Raw genomic sequence first — 23,983 nt, forward strand, 5'->3', positions numbered from 1 at the left:
CAATAATATTCTTGCTGCTGTTTTTGCATATAAAAACAACTTACAATCCTGTCTGTTAACATCCTCCCCAACAACGCCAACTCGGCTATAATTCAGACTGGCTTCCCTCCTCCCTGTCAGCTACAGGAGAAGGGTGAGGCAATCTCCACCATTCATCTTCCTCTTGATTCCAGTCCCTGACTGCAGGCTCCGGGACCCAGAGACACACATGGGCAGAACAGGGAACGCTGTGGAAGCTGGCACCTGCGTGGGCGCACCTGGTTTGCACCACCTCAAAACTGTGTGCCCAGAGCCACAGTCCTCCTAACGTTCCTCCCATGCTATGCCTCTGGAATTATGTGGCCATATTCTACCCCCAAATGAGCACCAAGTTAGCATGGAACATGGCTGTGTTGGGGCCCTTCTTGGTGGTGTCCAGCTTGTGCCCCTGGAAAACAGCAACCCCCCAAAAAAAACTTTTGGTGTTGTCTGAATCTGATAGTGGCCTGGTTCACAGTTCACATTTGTTGTTGTTGTTTAGTCGTTTAGTCATGTCCAACTCTTCGTGACCCCATGGACCAGAGCATGCCAGGCACTCCTGTCTTCCACTGCCTCCCGCAGCTTGGTCAAACTCATGCTGGTAGCTTCGAGAACACTATCCAACCATCTCGTCCTCTGTTATCCCCTTCTCCTTGTGCCATCTATCTTCCCCAACATCAGGGTCTTTTCCAGGGAGTCTTCTCTTCTCATGAGGTGGCCAAAGTATTGGAGCCTCAGCTTCAGGATCTGTCCTTCCAGTGAGCACTCAGGGCTGATTTGCTTCAGAATGGATAGGTTTGTTCTTCTTGCAGTCCATGGGACTCTCAAGAGTCTCCTCCAGCACCATAATTCAAAAGCATCAATTCTTCGGCGATCAGCCTTTTTTATGGTCCAGCTCTCACTTCCATACATCACTACTAGGAAAACCATAGCTTTTACTATACAGACCTTTGTTGGCAAGGTGATGTCTCTACTTTTTAAGATGCTGTCTAGGTTTGTCATTGCAGTTCACATTAAACCATAGTTAAACCGCATGCTGCTCCTGCCATTCCTGTTGCTGCCAGAAACGAAGCCATAGTGTGGCTTAGACTTATGTCTGTGTATGCTGTGGCGGCTAGAACCCTGATTGTGAAAAATTGGAAAAAAAGAAATAATTCCAACAAAACAAGAATGGCAAGATAAACTATTTACCGGTAGTTACGTTGAACTGGCAAGATTGACAGATGTGATCAGAGGTCACAGCAAACAAAAATTTCAAGAAGAATGGAAGAAATATAGCGATTACCAGAAAAGGCAATGCCCGCAAATTACTAGTTGGACTTGTTTTAATTAACTTTTGCAAATTGATTTATGGTTAGAATATAAATAATTAAATGGAAATATAAAGAGAGTTAAAAAGAAGATAAAAGGAAGCAGATTATTATGGTTGATAACAGACCCGTGTAGAGGATGAAGGAAGTCATCAAAGAAAATGGATTTGAAATTTAGTTAAAATATACTGTCCATTAGGGTATTTTTCAGGTACAGTACGCTTTTATTTTTGTTATGGTTCTTTTTGTTAATATTGTTATTCCTTTTTTGTTTTTGCTTTGTTTTTGCTATTTTTTCATTTTCATTTGTTATATAATGTCTCTGATTATGTTTGTTTGTTTGCACATAAAATAAATAAAAATTTAAATTTAAAAAAGAAAAAAAGACTTATGTCTGAATCCAGGCCTGTAGTTTGTTTCTCACAAAAATACAGTCGTATCTTGGTTGCTGAACACCTTGGAACTTGTACGTTTCAGCTCCCAAATGATGGAAAACCGGAAGTGAGTGTTCTGATTTTTGGACGATTTTTGGAAGCTGAATGTTCAGCGTGGCTTCCATGGCTTCCGATTGGCTGCAGGACACTCCTGTAGCCAACTGGAAGCCACGTCTTGGTTTTCGAACAGTTCCAGAAGTCAAACGGACTCCCAAAACACATTCTGTTTGAGAACCAAGGTACGACTATACTTTGATTGGTCAGTCAAAAACAAATCTTAGTTGCTGCTTAGGACTTGTTTGGAGAGAAAGAAAACCACAAAGGCAGCTTCTGGCATAAAGCTAGCCCAAACCATGGTTTTACTCCTGGCTGCTCAGCAACAGAGCCAGAAACAAGCGAAGGAGAAGCAAAGTACATGAATTTTTTTAGCAGTGTGCACTTTTAAACCATAATTCTGATGTCCCCTTAATTCCTTTTCGCCTCCCCAGCCCCCCACCCAAATAAGCACCAAATTGCCATAGAAAATGGCTGTGATGGGGAATATCTAAGATAAATATCTCTTAGAGTGCTGATCTTGGGCCCTTGTGAAAAAGCCTCTCCTTTGGGGGTGAGGACTGAATACAATAGTCCTTGCAGTCTCCAAAATATTTCAAAACAGATGATTTTAAAGGTATTTAGAAACAGATTAAACTGAAATGTTCTAATCCCAGAAGATGTTTGGCGGGATTTCCCACCTAATCCCAGGAAGCCTCTGAGCATATATAACTGCTGCAGATACATCACAGGTATCAAGCCAAGAGAGAAGTCCAAGCTGCTAAGTGAAGACCAAAAAAAAGGTAAGCAATAATACTTGCATTGATAGGTGTTTTGTGTCTTTGTCTGTACTTTTATGGTAAATAGGAATAATAGGTAGGTTGAAAAGTAAGACGAGAGCCAGCTTGCAAAATCTAAACTGCCTTAAGCTCCTTGAGTTCAGTGGAAGTAGCATCTCCTGGTCTTTCACATCAAAATCGAATGACTTGTTGTGACTTAGCACTCCATTTCTATAATTTCTATAATTCTGATGTCCTGTAAAATGTGTGCGCTCTCTACTCTTATCAGTTTGCATAGTTAGTGACGGTTATTAAATGCATGGTGCTTTATTATTATTTTTTGTAAACCACACTAAGAACATGTGACTGAAGGACAGTATTAAAATAGCTATAACCAATAAATTAAAAAAATGAGCATTTACTCCTCTTTCTTTCAATAGCATCCTCCTAATACCCAAACTAAAGCAGCCACATGAGATCTGCTTATAGTGAATAAGTTCACAGAGTCCAGGGCTGTCTCCCCTGAGAGGCAGAAATTCCAAGTTCTCTGGAATCTTTCTTAATTTACCTGTGCTCTTTTTTTAAATCAGAGATGCCAGAAGGTGAGCCGGGGATTGCTTGCATGCAAAGCCTGGGCTCTACCCTTGAACTATGGCCTCCCTCTAATAAAACTGGACAAGCACAACCCAAATTAAATCTTGACTTTAGATCCTGTCCATGTTTTCATACTGGATTCAGTATCTCAGGTTATGGTATGGGTCTTCTGAATGGCACAGGGTACCCACCCAGGCTTGTTGACTGTAATATGGTTGGAAAATCTCCAGGTGAATTATTTGAAGAGCAACTGTAATCAACAAATTATGCTAGTAGGACTACAAGAAGTTTTGTAAGGAGAAATATACGAGTGTTACAAAGTAGAAAAAGATAGAGATATTGGTTATGAGTTTGAAATGTAATAGGGAAAATAAGAAATGCATACTAAGAGATTAGATTGGAAAATTTTCAGACAGGACTGATGGAAGTCAAAAAAACTGAATAAGATGTAAAAGTATGGTATGTTTAATTATTGTTGAAAATGGTATGTTAGAAAACATATATATGTGTGTGTGTGTGTGTGTGTGTGTGTGTGTGTATATATATATATATATATATATATATATATATATATATATATATATTATAGGTAACAACAACAGCAACAACTTTGGGAGTGAGATAGATGCCACATACCCAGAATGTTCTGGTCAAATCCAGCCACTTTGTTCACTTCCATTCTACATCATTTCTTAATTCTTGCCCCTGCCCATTCCTTCTCCTCTCTCTCGCAGTCCACATGTGGATGCCTAAGTTCAGTTTTAGTATGAGATTGTTTTTGCTCATTGCTCTTAGGGATCAAACAAGCAGAATGAAGACTCTGATCCTTCTTGCCTGCCTTCTGGCCCTCACTGCTCATTTTGAGGTAGGCATCGAGAGTTGCCGTTAAATTGCAGCAAGGGCTGGGAAGTGGGGGTTAGGCGAAGGTCAGGCAGCAGTGGCATGTGGCAGTGGTGGGTGAAGGCTGGGCGGTAGCGGTGGCAGGGGGCAGTGGTGTAAGGGGATGGAGGCTGGGCACCCACAACAACAAAAATTGTGGGTGTCAGGGGCCCCTTGAGTTGGCACCTGTTTGGCCCATTTTTGCAGTTCTGGGCAGGCAGCAGAAATGGTAGACTGGCTGATCACATGCTGGCTTGCATTTGGCTAGGAGAGTTGCATGTTTGGATAAGCGGTACGATTGATGATGAACTTTGACTTGCCATAAAGGGCTCCTTATATCTACAAATGAAGTAATGGCATAGGAAGAGGGAAATATTTTTTATTTATTTATTTAATTCACCATGGGAATAAGGACAGAGTTAAATACATTTATGTTTACCAATGTCTATGCCAACTCTCCATTGTTCTCCTCTGTCTCCTCTGTCTCCCAGGCTAGCAAGAGTGGAAGTGGGAGCAACGAAAGAAGGTATTGGAGAGGCTTCCGTCCACAACCAGCCTACTTCCCTTCCTATGCAAGGAACCCATACTTTCCCTTCCCTTCCTATGCACGGAATCCATACTTTGCGCAAGGGCCTTATGGATACCCCCCACAGAATCCATATTTCTCACAACCACAGTATTATTATGTCTTTCTCCCTGTCAACGCTACCAGTTGAGGTAAGTGTCCATTAAAATGGTAGTAAAGGATTGAGTTTCCTGCCGCTCCGCTAGGGACCAGGTGAGCTGGGCTGTTTTGAGCAGTCATTCAGTGACTGCTTGCAATGAAGGTTCAAGCCCAGCTTCTATCTTTTTCACTGAAGAACTTGGATTCATGACTTCATGAATGGTTTCTAGGACAAAGCCCTAAACATTCTGTAAACAATTTTTGGTGGTTGTATACCTGACCGGGCTAGCCTTCCCATGAGGCAAAGTGAGGTGACCACCTCAGGCGGCAGGATCCCCAAAGGCAACAGATCCCAGTGTAGATCTTTACCCCTCCCCCGTTCCTGATGTAGATCTTCATTCACTGATGTAGATCTTCACTGATCTTCTACACAAAATCAAGTGGTGATTCTCTGGCTAAACCAGTATAAAAACAGCAGGCTCTGTTTGGTTTGTGTCTGTGTGTGAATGTATTCCGAATAACCTGAAGCTGAAAAGAGCTTTTTCTACCCTTATGGATTTGATTATTACCGATTTGTTCTTTTCAATTAACAGGTCTCTCTGAGATGCGTTCTTCAAGACGGGCTCTCTAAGAAACATTTTCCTTCTGTTGCCATGAATCAGCTGATATAATGCATGATACAAGATTTAAATTTTGGAAAAAATTATGCTTTGAAATATATTCCTTTGAATAAATATGTCCAGCATCTACTTACGTTCCCTGTGGGTTGTTTCTCCCTTTCTCTCTCTTCCCTGTCAGGGATGGCCCCAGACATTTTGGCGCCTGAGGCATATCAGAAATTAGAACCCTCCCATAGGAGTCAATTCCTAGGAGCTGAGGGGACTTTGCACCCCCTATAAAATATTTGAGAGGGCCAGCCCCCCAAGTTGATGGGTATTGACATTCAAATTGTGTGGGTGCACTGCATCATGTGATCAATAATGTGGGGCAGTGCTTACCTCCCTCCCCAATATTTTATTCAAGTTGGCACCCCTGAACCCTCCCAATTGTAGTTGACTTTGCAGCCAGCCCATTGATCCTTGGTTTTCGAACATTTCGGAAGCCAGTCTTCCAGGATGGGTTATGTTCGAAAACCAAGGTTCCACCATATTGGAAATGTGGGGAGAGAAGATCAGCATCAGAAACAAGGGCAGGGAGAGAGAGAGAACCCGTGCTTTTATTTTCTAAAAAAATATATTTAGGGGTACTCTCATTTTCCTATTCATATTGAAATACTGCCCCTCAACGAGGCCAAACTTAGATTCACAAAATGTTTCGGTGTATGCATCCCCCTGCGTCCCCCCCCCCCAGAAAAAAAAGCACTGGAGACAACACAGGAGAAATGTTGGAAATGGGAGAGTCAAGATTAGCATCGGAAACAAGGGGAGGGAGTCAATATAAGCATATTAAACGAGCAGGGAGCATGGAGATCGGCATCAGAATGAAGATCTTCACTCTCCTCTTCACTCCCCAATTTTACCTGGTGCTGATTTACACTCCTTCCTTCTTAAACATTACTCTTTGCTGCTTCTCCCTCTTCCCCAAGAGAGGGAAGTGAGGCTGTGAAACAACTCGCTTCAGTTAGGAGAGGTTGGTTGGCTCACAGCAGCTGTGATTCCCTCCCTTAGTTCACCTTCTCCACTGTCTAGGCCAGGGGTCAGCAAATCTTTTCAGTGGGGGACCGGTCCAGTGTCCCTCAGAGCTTGTGGGGGGCCGGACTATATTTTGGGGAAAAAAATAAATGAATGAATTCCTATGCCCCACAAATAACCCAGAGATGCATTTTAAATAAAAGGACACATTCTATTCATGTAAAAATCCGGGCTAGATTTAGAAGGCAATTGGGCCAGATCCGGCCCCCAGGCCTTAGTTTGCCTACCCATGGTCTAGGCGGTGCTGCAAACTGGGCTGTTGTTGTTGTCCTATTATTTCTTTGTGTATTTCACTTATTAGTTACTCACTACAAAAGGTTCTCTAAGCTACTGTCAGGGACTGGGCAGAAGAGGAATGGTGGAGACTGCCTCCCCACCCTGACCCTCCCAGGGAGGAGGAAGAGGAAGACAGTATAGATTTACAACAGTGGTTTGTGGAGGTCACAGCACATAGGCAGATGAGGGGGAAAGTTGGGAAATAATAGGAGAGGAGGAGCAGGCAGAACTGGAGCAGCAGCTGGCGGACACAGTGTCGTTAGAAAGCATTCCAAACCCTCCATCTCCCAGAATCTGGAGAGCCTTAAAAGTAGGGGAGCAAAGAGCTCAAAGACAGAGGGCACGTAGCAGCACCCAGAAAAGTCATGAATGAGGAAGTGGGAGAGATGGGGGGGTGGATTTTTGCTTGTGACAACGCCATTATCCATGAGGCAGGGTTCTATAGCCTCTCTCCGTAAAGATTAAAATAAAAAAGAAACTTTTCCTTGTCTTTATACTTTCCTGGGCAACCAGCTGAGAGCCGCTGACAGCATCCTGACAGCTACATACAAAAAAAAAAAAAAAAGACTCAAAGGGATAACATAAAAACAAAAACAATGCATTGCAGCCAACCTAAATTTCTTAAATTTATATCCTGCCCTTCCTCCTGATTGACACATAAACAGACCCAGAAAAACAACACCATCAGAAGAAACTTAGCTACAAACAGCAGAATATTTAGCACAATTTGTTGAATGCATGGGAGCAGCGAGAGTTTTTCACATGGGGCCATAATGGTGTCAACGATTGTGTTTGGTGGACTTCACTGGGGAGCTGCAAGTGGGGAACCACAACTGAAAAGGCCTTCTCCCATGTTGCCATCCTCTTAATCTCCCTCAGAGGTGTTACCTTGAGGAGGGCCTCAGATGAAGGCCCAAGGTCTTAGGTTCATATTAACTCTTCCTCAAATCTGATTCCCACTGATGTCTAGGGTGAAAGGGCAAGGAGGTGAGCAGGTGGCAACAGCTGCTAGTGCTTCTCATTGCTCCTAGCACCCACAAATTTTCCTCTTGGCAGCAGTGGCAGAAGAAGTAGCTGCAGGGTCCCTGCTGAGGTTGTGGGCCTTGGGAATTACCTGAAGAAACCAACTCCTGACATCAGCCTTGGAGACAAGGAAAAACCAGCCTAAGATGAATCACAAGGCAAGGATGATGGGGCAGAAAGAAAAAGGTGCTGTGAAGGATGTCAAGGCCGTTGGCTTTAATGCTGGTCATTAAAGTAAGTCCCACCAACCTTATTGTGAATTGAAGACTGGTGGTTGTGGAAAATGGAGGATATTGATCCCAGTCTGATGACAGTCCCATTTTAACCAGGTTAGGGACGATCACTTGGAGCATAACACGAAACTGGCTCCTATGGCAAGGAGGCTGGCATTCCATAGTGAGATTTGAAAATTCATATTTACTTCCTGGTTGTATTCTTCAGCAAAACTCACCATGAGTTTTCTGCTCCAAATCCATGACCTGGTGGCTTCCAGTGGGGATGGTAAAACTCACTAGAAGACACCCATGACCACACAGTGTGCTCTGTTATTGTCAGTGTGGGTGTGTTGGGAGGGCAACTTGTCATCATAAACTACAGCAACATATAGGCCACCTCTCATTTCAGTCTCTGGGGCTTCCTAAACCAAAGCACAACAAAAGCAAATTAAAGGATTATCATCACACAATAGTTGACTTTAAGAACAAAACCCAGTCATTCCTTTCCTTCCAATTCATATCAGCCAAACCACAAAGCTCATCTTGATGAGGCAACAAATCCTTTTTGTTTCCAGGTCCTTCAGACTTAAGTTCTTATCTCAACCCTACAAACATTATTATTCATTAACACGTTTGCATGAATGAAACATGAGGTTTTGGGCTTATTCTTTTAAAAAAGAAAGACTGATAACAGCGATACTGCCTTTGCTGTGACGAATGCAACTTTGGAGAAGCCAATAGGCTGGGTGATAAAGGGGGTCAGGTACAAATAACGTGGATTGCCGTGGAACACCTGGTCCAAGGTGCCACAACCAGTTTTTCTAGGAGTGTTGCATTAGGAAGGAACAGTCAACAGGTAGGTAAATTATCTGTTTTTCTAATCAAAGTTGCTTTATATTTTTCCTTGTCGTGTAGAGTGATGCTTAAGATCTAAATCTGCTTTCACCGATTATTTTCTAAGTGGAAGCTGGGCTTAATCAGGCCCTTGATGAATTTATGAATTTTGAGTGAAGAATAGCCTAAAATGACTACAAGAGAGGAAGAAGGGTCCATGGGCTTAAATTAGCCATAACTCAGTGATTCCTGGGGTCATGTCTTTGAGCAAATATATGATTTCATAACACATGAACCTGTGAAATTCATTGTCTGAAATTCACTGACTGAAGCATCTGGAATTGATCCCTCTTCATGAACTATCTTTCTGCCTATCCTAAACAGTATAGTAATACAGAAATTTTCTTTTTTCAAGTAACATATTGATTTTTTGATATTTTTCCATTATGAATATTATTATTGTTGAAAACATCCCACTCTTTCTTCAAGGAGCTCAACAGGGCTCACAAGATTTTCCATGTCCCTCACCCAGTCCTATTTTTCTAGAAAAAGAGGTGCTGGAACTCACCATGAACTCCTCCATTGTTCTCTTACAATGTCAATGGTGCCCACCTGAGAGGTGCTGGAACTGAGTTCCAGTGAGTTTTGGTTGAAGGCAAAAAAAGCCCTGTCCTCCTCATATTTTTCCAAAACAAGCCTGTGAGGTAGGTTGGACTGAATGATAATGGCTAGCCCAAGGTCACCTAATTAGATTTGTGACCGAGTAAGGATTTGGAAATATGAAAGGAACATTTCGTACAAAGATTTCCATAATAAAGGACAAAAGTGGAAAGGACCTAACAGAAGCAGAAGACATCAAGAAGAGGTGGCAAGAATACACAGAGGAATTATACCAGAAAGAAATGGATGTCTCGTATACCCCAGGTCGTGTGGTTGCTGACCTTGAGCCAGACATCCTGGAAAGTGAAGTCAAATGGGCCTTAGAAAGCACTGCAAATAACAAGGCCAGTGGAAGTGACGGTATTCCAGCTGAACTATTTAAAATTTTAAAAGATGATGCTGTTAAGGTGCTACACTCAATATGCCAGCAAGTTTGGAAAACTCAGCAGTGGCCAGAAGATTGGAGAAGATCAGTCTACATCCCAATCCCAAAGAAGGGCAGTGCCAAAGAATGCTCCAACTACCGCACAATTGCACTCATTTCACACGCTAGCAAGGTTATGCTTAAAATTCTACAAGGAAGGCTCAAGCAGTATGTGGACCGAGAACTCCCAGAAGTGCAAGCTGGATTTAGAAGAGGCAGAGGAACCAGAGACCAAATTGCAAACATGCGCTGGATTATGGAGAAAGCTAGAGAGTTCCAGAAAGACATCTACTTCTGCTTCATTGACTATGCAAAAGCCTTTGACTGTGTCGACCACGGCAAACTATGGCAAGTTCTTAAAGAAATGGGAGTGCCAGATCACCTCATCTGTCTCCTGAGAAATCTCTATGTGGGACAAGAAGCTACAGTTAGAACTGGATATGGAACAACTGATTGGTTCAAAATTGGGAAAGGAGTACGACAAGGCTGTATTTTGTCTCCCTGCTTATTTAACTTATATGCAGAATTCATCATGCGAAAGGCTGGGCTGGATGAATCCCTAGCTGGAATTAAGATTGCTGGAAGAAATATCAACAACCTCAGATATGCAGATGACACAACCTTGATGGCAGAAAGTGAGGAGGAATTAAAGAACCTTTTAATGAGGGTGAAAGAGGAGAGCGCAAAATATGGTCTGAAGCTCAACATCAAAAAAACGAAGATCATGGCCACTGGTCCCATCACCTCCTGGCAAATAAAAGGGGAAGAAATGGAGGTAGTGAGAGATTTCACCTTCTTGGGCTCAATGATCACTGCAGATGGTGACAGCAGCCACGAAATTAAAAGACGCCTGCTTCTTGGGAGAAGGGCAATGACAGGCCTAGACAGCATCTTGAGAAGTAGAGACATCACCTTGCCAACAAAGGTTCGTATAGTTAAAGCTATGGTTTTCCCAGTAGTGATGTATGGAAGTGAGAGTTGGACCATAAAGAAGGCTGATCGCCGAAGAATTGATGCTTTTGAATTATGGTGCTGGAGGAGACTCTTGAGAGTCCCATGGACTGCAAGAAGATCAAACCTCTCCATACTGAAGGAAATCAACCCTGAGTGCTCACTGGAAGGACAGATTGTGAAGCTGAGGCTCCAGTACTTTGGCCACCTCATGAGAAGAGAAGACTCCCTGGAGAAGACCCTGATGTTGGGAAAGATGGAGGGCACAAGGAGAAGGGGACGACAGAGGACGAGATGGTTGGATAGTGTTTTCGAGGTTACCAGCATGAGTTTGACCAAACTGCGGGAGGCAGTGGAGGACAGAGGTGCCTGGCGTTCTCTGGTCCATGGGGTCACGAAGAGTCGGACACGACTAAACGACTAAACAACAACAACAAGGATTTGTAATCTGGATTCCCCACTTCAAAGCCAATATTCAAACCACTATGCTACACTGAATTTCTTTTCCTATGGCCTATTTCTCTATTCTGCTTCAACAGTCAACCCTTTCAAGAAAGGAAATGAGTGGTTTGGCAAGGACTATGGAGATCAGATGCACAGAAGCTTAGGGCTCCTACGTTCTTATCAGACCAGCAACAATGGAGATAGCCACAGTGCCAATGTGGGTGGCACTGTGGTCTAAACCATTGAGCCTCTTGGGCTTGCCACTCAGAAGGTCGGTGGTTTGAATCCCTGCTGTGGTGGTGAGCTCTCGTTGCTCTGTCCCAGCTCCTGCCAGCCTAGCAGTTCAAAAGCACGCCAGTGCAAGTAGATAAATAGGTACCGCTGTGACAGGAAGTTAAATGGAGTTTCCATGCGCTCTGGTTTCTGTCACAGTGTTCCTTTGTGCCAGAAGCGATTTAGTCATGCTGGCCACATGACCCAGAGAGCTGTCTGTGGACAAATGCCAGCTCCCTCGGCCTGAAAGCGAGATGAGTGCCACAACCCCATAGTCGCCTTTGACTGGACTTAAACATCCTTTACCCTGCCCCCCACCTTTTAGTCACCTTTTCCTCCCAAGAATACTCCAGGCAATAACACTACATAGGTAAAGGTAAGGGTACCCCTGCCCATCAGGGCCACTCATGACCGACTCTAGGGTTGCGCGCTCATCTCGCTCAAGAGGCTGGGAGCCAGTGCTGTCCGAAGACACTTCCGGGTCACGTGGTCAGCATGACTAAGCTGCATCTGGCGAGCCAGCACCAGCACAGCACACGGAAACACCGTTTACCTTCCTGCTAGAAAGCGGTCCCAATTATCTACTTGCACTTAGGGGTGCTTTTGAACTGCTAGGTAGGCAGGAGCTGGGACCGAATGATGGGAGCTCACCTCGCCTCGGGGATTCGAACTGCCGATCTTTTGATCGGCAGGTCCTAGGCTCTGTGGTTTAACCCACAGTGCCACCCGCGTCCCACCGCATCAACGCTACATAGGGTGGTCATATTTCAAGAAGTGTTTTTTTTTGCAAAGTCTCCATATTCACCAATTTTTAACACTTCCGATATAGCCATACGCCAATTCAGCAAGTCACCACATGATCTTGCAGTAAAGTATTCGTCAGGTTGTTAAAAGAAAGAAACAAATCCTTCTGCCATCTCACATAAAGTAAGTAAAAAAAAAAAAAAATTAGCGTTCACTCACAACCCCTAAAGTTCAATACAATATTGGGGGGACATTTTTTACCCCAACCTGAAACTAATGAAATTCACGTGGGCTGAATATTTGGCCCAACATGAATGCAAAAGTTTCTAGAGCTGTTTACAAAGATCAGTAATAACACTAGACAGTCATAAGGTGGTTGTCCCTTTGAAGGAGAGATTTAAAATTATTGAGAAAGTGGGAGAGGAAGTGCAAGCACTGTGCTGGTTGGAGGAGGCAAGGAAGTGTGAACTCAGAAGGGATGGTGTCTGGAAAGAAGTGGAAGAAGTGAGAGATGGAGGAGAAGGGTGGAAGAAAAGAAAGCAGGGAAGGCAAGCAGGGAGAAGGGGGGGAAGAGTAGCAAAAAGCTAAAAAGAAGAAATGAGTTGGTGGGGAACTGAGGGAACCAGGAAGTGAATGGAGCTAAGGGAAGCTGAGGAAGCAAAAAGAAAAGGATGGGAGGGAGGAAGGAAGGATGAAAACAAAGAGGTTTTCTGAACTTTGAGCCTGGCTATGAGAGTAAGGTTCCAGCTAATTTGTATATTATCCTGGTATGTGGCTGAGGCAATTTTTTCTACCCTGGAGTGCAACTGGCACTTGCTTCATGTCACTCAGCTGGTTTCTCTCCCAACAGAAATCATCTGTACCAGATGAGACCCGCCATCCTGTTGCTGCTCTTTTTATTTGTCGCCATGGGTTCCTCTCGCTCGGTGCGCAGAGTGAGTATAATTACTTCTCGACAGTCGCCATCTAACAGCTTGATCTGTCTGTCCAATCGACTGAAGTCACAGCCTAAACTTTGCGCTCTGCTGTGTTGTGCTGGTTGTCTGTGAACCTTGCCAAGGCATATTTAGCAAAAAATAAATAAAAATGGTTCCCTTAGTGCCTCTTAATGTAAGCACAAAAGGCGTTTGACAGAGCAGAAGGAATTTTTAAAACTGCTGAACAGGGCTGGCCCAAGACATTTTGCCGCCTGAGGCAAAAGAGAAAACGGCTTATCCTCCCTCCCTGCTGCCTTCTTTTTCACCACCTCACCGCCCTCCTCCTCTGCTGCCTGAAGCAACTGGAGTTGGCCCAAGGAAGCCCCAGCACAGTGAAGACAGCGGAGGAGAAAAAGGGAGGCCAGAGAGAAGCAGGTTCTGCTCTTCACAGGTGATGCCAGTGGGTGGCAAGTACAGAAGGTGGCAAGCAGCCTGCTCCATGGGAGCTTGGATCTGTTGCCCCTCCAGTCTGCTGCCTCACTGAAGTTAATGGATGGGCCGGTCCTCCTGTTGATGCAGGGCAGCCGCACCATTCAAGAGAGTGGTACATGTGACACTAAAGCACACTGTCTTTTATGTGTGATCAGCCAGTTCACAGCATACCCTCCTAAATCAGAGATGATGAAAAACAGGACCTGGGACCCTCCAGATCCAGTTTGCAGAGGCAATTTCACCAGCCCTCCCCACTGCCAAACAGGGGCAAAAGCAGCAAGGGAGGGGGCCCTCCCCTTACCCCTGGGCCAAAGCATGAGCCAGGATTCACCTCTGGTGGGGGCATAGGTTCAACAGTGCGACGGAAAGCAGAAGACAGAGACCAGCAGCACAAGGAGACTCCATTCTTCAGGAGCCGATCTGCTCCTACCCTTGGCTCAGATCCCCACACCTCCCAGTGCTGTGGGGCGCATGTCCACACACCAGCCCCATGCAAAAACACATGTCTTTTGGTCCTGCTGTCTCACGAGAGAGTGCGGAGGGAAAAAAAAGGACATTCTAGGATACATTCAGAAGCCAGGATGGTTTCTGTAATTCTGGGGTGTCCTGGTCAAATCTGGATGGTAGGGGGATATGTCCATTCAGAACTGAGGAAGGTCTCATTTGGTGGTGGCTCAGTGGGGCTGAACAGCCCTTATGATTCTGAAAGGGAATGTTCAGAATCTGGTCTCCAGTCACATCCAAACCATCCATTCAAAACACTCTTAATACCATTTCAACAAACCACGGCTTCCCGCAGAGAATCTCAGGAACTGGAGTTTCTAAAAAGTGCAGAGAGCTGTCCGGAGACTCCCTTACAGGGTTCAGCTTCCCAGCACCTGTAACAAACTATAGTTCCTGGGATTCTTTGTGGGAAGCCTTAACTGTTGAAGTGATATGAGCACTTAAAATGTGTGTTGTAGGTGTGACCTTCTTCTCTGATCTTTCTCCAAGACCCTAGCAGATCAAAACAGATGTTTCCACTTGCCTTCATTGTGCAATGAAATTACCAGCGTACATGAGAACATGTTTTGTTTTCACAGCCTAGAAATGGACATTGGACCAAGCACAGGCCAACGCTTGGACTTCAAAACTGGTGGTTCTCGGGAATTCCCAGGCTGCCACCTCGTGTGGTGGTGGTTTTTGTGCCTTTCAAGAAGCCCTCCGTGACCTCTGGTAATGCAAAACCTGTGACACCTGGAAGAGTTCCGGATATAAACAGAACTAATACAACACCGGGTTCAGAAAGAGGAACTAGTGTTAGAGGAGACAGGAACATGGGAAGAGGGGATCGTGACCCCCTGGTCACACCTAGTCAATATTGAATTGCTGAGGGAGTCCATGGTTAGATTTCCTGCATTTCAAAAAGGCAAATGCAGCCAAGTGTGTGTCATGCAGCTTAGGGTCAAGGTGTTGAGAAGGGGGCTTTAATTTCCCCACCCCAGTGCCATTTTATGCTGATTTAAATCGCTCTCTGGAGCTGCTCTGTGCTTTGGGAGGCAAAACATACAGACGCTATACGGGCTCTAGTATGTTTTACACCTTAGCACAAATAGCAGTGGGGTGGGGTGGGGGGTGGGATTTTGGTCAGGTAAATGGCATGAGAGGAAAGGGTTAACAGTGGTTCTGAATCCCCTCCAGCTGTATTTTCTTTTTAAAGAAACTGTTAGAGAACCAGTCATGAATCTTCTGCGCTCTCATTTCGTTGAGCCCTCAGATGCTGCACAGAATTGAAATGAAACACCATGTAATCAAAAGGAATTACAGAGATCTCAAACTGAGTTAGCATTCATATTGGGGTATAGTTTTTTGTTTTGGTTCTTTTAGGGGATTTTTTTTTTTGCTGAAGGGAAAATTAGGAAGGATAAATATTGACCTTAGCTGTGTTTTCTTTTATTTCTGTTTTCTTCCTGTTCCCCTCAAAGATTCAATAGTCCCTTAGTTTCTTTCAAATTTGTTTTCTTTTTGTATTTTGGTAAATTATCTTTATTATCTTTTATTGGCTGAAAGCTAGTTATGACTTTTGTAACCATTTAATATATATATACGTACTTTTACATTAAATTGGAAATCCATGTTAAATATCATGCCATTGAGATATATATATCTCAATGTATAGCACTATATATATATAGTGCTTGGCTGACATGGTGCTTAAATAGTTCTTAAGTTCAAAACTCTTTGACCACAGTGTCTGATTTGTAAAGTGCTGGCTTAAAAAACCCAACAGTTTTCTTCAATTTTCACATCTCTGTACCACATATTAAAATCATAACATGTTGTATACCAACAGAACGGTGAGATCAACTGTGACAGATGAAATAGGTTGGATGGTATATTGCATTAATAAGTGAAGCTGAACCAAGCAAACAATTGTCTAGCTAACAAACCCATAGCCAACCTGATCTTTGTAAATGGCATGATTGCTGTATTTCCTAAAATGGACACCAGAGGGAGGAAAAACACAAGCTACTACAGGATAGCATCTTTTTTATTTTATATTTTAAAAACAACTTCATAAGAGAGAAATAAACGACATTTGTTTTGAGTTCAACACAATTTCTAAGATCAGGAATTGTAAGGAAACGATTGGAAACATCAGTAGTAATCTTCTAAATGAATATAAGAAAGGCAAATATAATACCTTGAGCTGTTTTTGGTGCTAGAAGTAGGTGTGATGTTCATATCTTGCACTTGTACCTTGCATTCACCAAGAATCAGAGAAAAGGAAGTCTATTTTAACCGACAGTGTAGAGTCGGAATCAGTGCTGGATTTACGTATAAGCTAAACAAGCTATAGCTTAGGGCCCCACTCTCTTGGGGGCCCCAAAAAAATTTAAAGGAAAAAAAAAACCTGCATGTACGGTACATTTCCAAAATATAAGATAATAAAATAAAATAAAACCCACATACAGCAACAGTGTTTTGTGTTGTGTAGGCTCCTATGATGTAAGTAATGGGCCCCGCCTGCTAGTCTGCTCCCTAAAATATCACTGGTTTGCTATTCTTATTTCATGTTATAGCAAGTTTCTAGAGACTAGATTATGAGTCTTTGTAAATTGTGTGTCTAAAGGAACCTTTGTTATTGTCAAATGCCAATGTGTTTGCATTATTAAGTTTGTTATGAATAAGAAAAAACATTTTAAGTTAGGGCTTAATAATTATTTCACTATTAATATACTTCTTCTTAATTGTATTTCATTCTTAATATACTTCTTATTTGCATTTCAGTTCAACAATTACTTTGATAAAATACACATTTTGTTATGTGCAAATGGCTTTAGGTACCTATTAGGTTCATAAATTACCATATAGCATATATTCAACACACACAAAAAAACAACCAGCGACAATTTGTTGTGGACAAAGGACAGCTGGACATATAAAGGGCCCCATTACCTTCAGTAGCTTAGGGCCTCGTCAAACCTAAATCCAGCCCTGGTCGGAATCATCCAACAGCAAGTGCCGCACAATACAGCCCTAGTGTTTGAGGCACCCTGGATTCAGTTGGCCTAGTTCTGCTGGAGCTTCAGTACAGGCACCTGCAGTTGCGAATCCTTCTTAGGAAAGCAACTGGAGGAGGAGGAGAGGACAGAGGAGGAAGAAAGAGCTGTTAGTGGAGAGGGAGCCTTTCCCCATCCTTTGGACCCCCTGAGAAACTCAACAAACCTGCTGCACCTGGAACAGGGTGTGGAGAGCGCAGCTGAAGGGGACAGAGCTGTGGGCAGCCAGAGGAAGGGCCATCCATCTTGGGTTCACCCATAAAAGCAAGTGGGAGACTAGGGTGATGTCTACAGTTTCCAGAAACTCTTCTTGTTGTGAGATTCTTGTGGGTGAGCTGAGAATTTATTTGGACCCTGGGTGAGAAGCTGGAGACTGAGAGAGCTGATATATATATATATATATATATATATATATATATATATATATATATATATATATATTTGCTTTCGTAGATTTTCACGGGTACAGGAATGCAGGTTTTGGTGTCCTCGGGTGTCTTCCCGTGTAAAAGTTGGGGTGTCTAGGCGACGTTTCGACGAGGTCTCACTCGTCATCTTCAGGCTGGTGCTTTCGGCTTCTTGTTACTGGAACAGAGCAGGATCTCAGTGTTTGAGTTCCTATAAATACTGTTGAGGGGGTGTGGTGTATAGCCTCCAATGTTCTGGGCAGAGAGGAAGTTCCCAGGCTAGTGTGCCTTTTCTTCTTTTGTTCCTTAATTACTTGAGGGATATCTTGAGTGATTTCTTGAGTGATATCCTGAGTACCACTTAGGTGGGTCATTAGGTGTGGATTAGTTGCTAAAGTCTTTGTGTCTTGACCTCTTGAACTTTGTGAAGAGTTTTTCTGAGAAGATGGCTGTACTGCACTTAGTTGTGCTCTGGCTTGGCTTCGTGTATAGGGGCGAGCTGTGGTTTTGTGGCCTGTGTCAGCCAGAAACAGTACACGAAATTAATTTTGCAGATTCCAAATTGCTCTTTAACATGGAACATCACCACAAGAGAATAATCATGGAAGCCATCGAGATAGAGAAACACCCTCACAACATGAACAAGCGTGACGACACATCCCGCTTGCCAGACATCTGGAAATTAGCCCTCCCCACAAAAACTGACACCAGATCCAGAGGCACACAGAACGCCATCACCAATCAACCACACCAGACCCAAACCCAGACCCTCTCCACAGATAAATTACAGACACCATCCAGTAGCCAAACCATGGTGGCACCTCCGGATGCTGCACCCCCCTGCAATCCCTACACAGATCTGGCTGACACAGGCCACAAAACCACAGCTCGCCCCTATACACGAAGCCAAGCCAGAGCACAACTAAGTGCAGTACAGCCATCTTCTCAGAAAAACTCTTCACAAAGTTCAAGAGGTCAAGACACAAAGACTTTAGCAACTAATCCACACCTAATGACCCACCTAAGTGGTACTCAGGATATCACTCAAGAAATCACTCAAGATATCCCTCAAGTAATTAAGGAACAAAAGAAGAAAAGGCACACTAGCCTGGGAACTTCCTCTCTGCCCAGAACATTGGAGGCTATACACCACACCCCCTCAACAGTATTTATAGGAACTCAAACACTGAGATCCTGCTCTGTTCCAGTAACAAGAGACCTCGTCGAAACGTCGCCTAGACACCCCAACTTTTACACGGGAAGACACCCGAGGACACCAAAACCTGCATATATATATATATATATATATATATTAGTAACTTTGTATTAATACAGTGGTACCTTGGTTCACGAAATTAAAATATGTCTGCTTCTTGGGAGAAAAACAATGACAAACCTAGACAGCATCTTAAAAAGTAGAGAAATCACCTTGCCAACAAAGGTCCGTATAGTGAAATCCATGGTTTTCCCAGTAGTGATGTATAGAAGTGAGAGCTGGACCATAAAGAAGGCTGATCGCCGAAGAATTGATGCTTCTGAATTATGGTGCTGGAGGAGACTCTTGAGAGTCCCATGGACTGCAAGAAGATCAAACCAGAGGAAGCAGAAGAGGCAGACAGCACTGCAGACATAGGACAGACAGCTGAGGAGGAGGTTGGGGCTGAGGGGGCTGAGGTGGCTGAGGCTGGAACAGATTCCCTGGACCCTACAGATCCTAGTATATTCAGCTCCCCTCCTTCCTTGTCTCCAAGAGCATGGAGAGTTTTGCATGTAGCAGAGCAGAAAGTGCGGGGGGTGGGGCTCCCCAACGGAGTTTAAGACTGCTGGGAAAACAGCTGGATGGTGGAGAAGACTTCGGGGGGAAGTGGGAGGCACAGATCATCAGTCCTGGCAACTTCTTTGCAGGGGCCAGTCTTGCCCATAGGTTTCTCTGTTTGTATTCTGTTTCCCTGAATAAGGAATCAACTTTACTGCTCATCTCTGAGTCCCTTTGCTGACCTGCACTAGCCCTGACACCAGGTGTTAGCAGGCCCTTTACAGAGGCAGAGCTAGGTGCTCCAGCATCTGGAGTGGCATGTGCGGGGCTAGCAGCCGGGGCGAGCTTCCTAGGGGGGCAGCGCGGCAATTTAATCCCCCCTTGGGATGACACCCAGAGCGGCCCAACCCCCACCGCACCCCCTTTCTCTGCCAGTGGCCCTTTATCATAGAACTGTTCTGAAATCCTTTGTGATGGCCTGGGAATTGGATTCAGAGGCTGAACCTGAGGAATCCCAGCCTGCACAGGAGTCCCTGCCTCCAGGACCAGCTGAGCCGGGGCTGGGGCTTGAACCTGAAGGGTCCTCACCTGTGCCGGATCCTCAGGAGCAGACACCAGCTGAATCTGCTCTGGCTCTGGAGGTGATCGAGGACCCATTGCCTGCAGGTACTCCACTCTCAGCCCCGTCAGGGGAAGGTGAGGTTGCCTCTGGGTCCAGTAACCCTCCAGCCTCTCCTGAGCTGCAAAGGCTCAGGGCAGAGAGGCAGAGGGAACTAAGTTCCTGCAGGAGGAGTGCTCGCCTCCAGGCCATGAGAGGCGAGTCATCTGTGGACCGGGGCCGCCCTATGCCTCGGGGCAGATAAAAGCTGGCTGGCCAGCCCAGTCCCAGGTTGCGGGAGCAGCATTGTTTCTGCCGGCACCCTGTCCTGCTCTTCTGCCAGAGTTTCTGACCACACCAGACTCCTTGCCTTGAACCCCGCTTCAGCCTTGATGGACAGCCTCCATACCACCCTTGACCTCAGACTGGATTCAGACCACACCGCACGGTAACCCCCCGGGACCAGCACATCCTTACTGTGGCATAGTGGTGTCACCTTGTGCAGTGGACAGGGATAAATCAGGATTATTGATGTGGTATCCTCCAGAGGTTTTGGCCTCCGACTCCATTCCAGCCAGCTTGACTGGTGGTAGAACATGATGAGAATTGTAATCCAAAACATTGGAAGAGCACCACATTAGCCTTAAAATCAGGCCTTAAAACCCTAGGTAAACACTTGGGACAGGTATGGGGGGAACCTTTGGCCCTCCAGATGTTGATGAACTGCAGTTGTGATAATCCCTGGCCATTGGCCACGCTGGCAGGGCCTGATGGTCATTGTAGTTCAGCAATATCTGGAGGGTCAAACGTTCTCTACACCTGACTTAGGAGATGGAGGTATAGAAGCAGCCTAGCTAGGCAGTTAGGGTTGGAGCAGGAATGTTGTTATTGTTGGCACTCATCTGTCTGAAGAGACAATGGAGTGTGCCTCCAGGGGTGAAGTCAAACTGCAGCACCAAAGTGACCTCTCTGGGGTGCAAGGCTGGGTAGTGTGTATGGAGGTCCTGGGCTGCCCAGGCGATAAGACCTCCCCCTTGACCTCACTGATGTGGTCCAAAGGAAAGCAGGTCAATACATTTGGTACCAGCTCAGCTGCAGGAGTTGCCAGAAGGAGACATTCAAGGCACCAACCAACCATCTCAGGGACTCCATTCTGGATTGGGGTAGGGTTTACTTCTTAGCCTGTTCTTCTCCTGAAGATGTCCCACAAGGCAGCAAAGGTTTAGGACGAGAGTTTTCCTCCTCCTAGATGGGCTTCCTTCCCAGGTTGCCAAGCCCCACAAGAAACAAACCCTATAGAAGAGGGACAGAGAGATAAAATTTTTAGCACACAGACGTGCAAAGGATGAGTTGAATCAATGGTTCCTTTATGTAGAGCAGCAAATGTGAATAAGAGAATGGGGGTTCTGCAGGCTCTCCCCATTTTGGAACCTTGTTGTTGTTCGTGTTTAGTCGTTTAGGCGTGTCCGACTCTTCGTGACCCCATGGACCAGAGCACGCCAGGCACTCCTGTCTTCCACTGCCTCCCGCAGTTTGGTCAAACTCATGCTGGTAGCTCCGAGAACACCATCCAACCATCTCGTCTTCTGTTGTCCCCTTCTCCTTGTGCCCTCCATCTTTCCCAACATCAGGGTCTTTTCCAGGGAGTCTTCTCTTCTCATGAGGTGGCCAAAGTATTGGAACATCAGCTTTAACTATACGGACCTTTGTCTGCAAGATTTTGGAACCTACCTCTGCTTTATCTTGAGAAAAGAGGAGGCTTTTTTCTCTTTAGGAGTGTTCCGCAGGGAGAGTTCATTCTCCTTAGACACCCAAGAATAAAGAGCAAGTGTGTATTGTGTCCTTTCAATATGTTGCACTGCCAGCCCAACTGATTTTGATATGCAACTGATTGCATATCAAACAGCCCAACTGATTTTGATATTTGGCAATTTCAGTGTTGTGAGTCAAGGTGAGTTTGGTGTTACATTACTAGTCACCAGACAACCAGGAAGCCCTTAATTGGCAGCACAAATCCAAAGCTATTTTAGGAGATCAGTATGGGATTAGGAGCACCTTTTAAATCAAATGTGTGCATTGGTTCTTGCTCATTATGTCTACTTATGCTAAGTCTATTATGAATCACATTTTTGCTTACTGCACACTTTGAAAATAGCCCATTTATTACATGTAATTCTTAACCTAAATGGGAAACATTAGTTTCTTCACACTCTAGAGAAAAGTTGGAGAAGTAAAATTACATACCACCAGTTGATCTGTCATTTTCATCTATATTATCACAATCTAATTAACCATCATTTCTGTTTTGCTGATGCTGTGTTCATCTCTACTACAGATAATCTTAAGGACATTTTTGCCTTGTCTAAACCATTAATTATGGTATGATGGTCAGGTTACCCAATTCCAGAATTAGGTGTAGGTTTGGTGCAAGAAGTAACTTGTTAAAAATATTCTTTTTGTTTCCTTTTTTTTTTTGCGTGATTAAGAAAGAGGTGGGGAAGGAGGAAAGCATGAAATCAAGAGGTGTAAAACAATAAACTTCAAAAGAGAGGGAATGACCCAAAAAATAGGAGTTTTAGGCCCAGTCCTAAATATATTTATTATTCTGGGCACTTCCCACTAAGTTTAGTGACATCAACTTCCACCCAAACATATGTAGGGGTTAGGCTGTGTCCAATTTGCAAAACACTTTTCATTTCGTCTGAACCGGACACTATATATGGTTGAGTATCTGGATGCACCTTCTTCATCTGTTGCTATGGTTACTATGGTTTGTTCAGCCTAAGGATATGCTCAGAATGTCCGGAGTTGTAAGGGCATTTGCCTAGCTGATTAAAGTAACCAGAGGTAGCATGTCCTTCTGGGTGGGCAAGACAATAAACATATCTTTATAGGAAAGCAAGGTGCCAAAGGTTTGGAAGAAAAGCATGGCAAGACTATTATAGAAGGAACTCTTTTTTGACCCCACCATTTTTAATGACTACTGGCCTATACATTCCATCTGTATCAGATGCTTTAAACCCCAACTTCAGGTCTCCTGGAAGACACTATTTTTTTTTATCTATTTCTATTCTGGCTCACAGCCTGGTTTTGAGACTGAAATTGGAATTGGACAGGGGGGCTTGCATCCTCATGCTGGATCTCTGATGGCCACACCGACATTTCATGGGGAGGGGGGGGGAATTAGGATCCAGCCCACCAGGCAAATCCAGTTCCCCACGCCTGGCTTCCATCTTGTCCACAAACTATTTAAAATATGCATGAAACTTCTGGATAAGTTGTCTAGAGAGGCGCCCAGAGTGGCTAGGGAAACTCAGCCAGATGGGTGGGGTATAAATAATAAATTATTATTATTATTATTATTATTAGGAGTGTAGTGTCATAGAATCCAGAGAAAAGGGCAAAGCCCACCCCAAATAAAGCCTCCAAGGAGGCCTTTGTCGAGCCCACTCCATCTATTGCCCATCTCTTGGGCTTCCTATTCCTTTGGTCCTCCCACTCACAGCCTTTTCTTAGTAACTGCAGCGATGCATCTTCTGTTGCATCTCTACTCGCTTCCTGAACCACATAGGAAGCAAAGACACAGCTTATACCTCATTTCTCCTGTTCATCTCCCAACCACCACCACCAGGACCAATAGCACAGCTGCCTTTGTGATCTCCCCAGGGAAAACACATACATACACTGGGGGAGGGGGGAAACCTGACCTCTCCCCACAAATGGCAGGAAGAGAACAAAGGGCAGGAGCGAGCCTAATGGGCACGTGGTGGGGAGGGATGTAGTGATGCTTGCAGGTGCCACAATAGAAGCTCTGATGGGGCTATATGGCTGCAGACCCAGAGAATGAATCAGAAGAGGGACCACATTTGCAGAACACATGTAATCTGTTACCCAGCTAGGGCTGCAGACACACCATACATGTAAAGCACATTCCCGCCCCCTCCAAGAATCCAGAGAACTGTAGTTCATTGAGGGTGCTGGGGACTTTAGCTCTGTGAAAGGTAAGCTACAGTTCTCAGGATTCG

The 23,983-nt window shown here is 44.5% G+C and overlaps 2 long non-coding RNA genes across 2 annotated transcripts; both read left to right on the forward strand.

The window, feature by feature from the left end:
• The first annotated feature begins 2,312 nt into the window (after positions 1 to 2,312).
• Positions 2,313 to 5,460, forward strand: LOC309360371. The gene is made up of 4 exons (XR_014164062.1): positions 2,313 to 2,598; positions 3,964 to 4,033; positions 4,539 to 4,764; positions 5,305 to 5,460. It is a non-coding gene; the product is annotated as an uncharacterized lncRNA (long non-coding RNA).
• Positions 5,461 to 8,723: 3,263 nt separating this feature from the next.
• Positions 8,724 to 15,215, forward strand: LOC309360451. Its single transcript, XR_014164162.1, has 4 exons — positions 8,724 to 8,772; positions 12,332 to 12,429; positions 13,097 to 13,181; positions 14,738 to 15,215. It is a non-coding gene; the product is annotated as an uncharacterized lncRNA (long non-coding RNA).
• The last annotated feature ends 8,768 nt before the right edge of the window (positions 15,216 to 23,983 follow it).

This window comes from Podarcis melisellensis (genome assembly GCF_964234715.1).
Source record: "Podarcis melisellensis genome assembly, chromosome: 17".
NCBI classification, from domain to species: Eukaryota; Metazoa; Chordata; class Lepidosauria; order Squamata; family Lacertidae; genus Podarcis; species Podarcis melisellensis.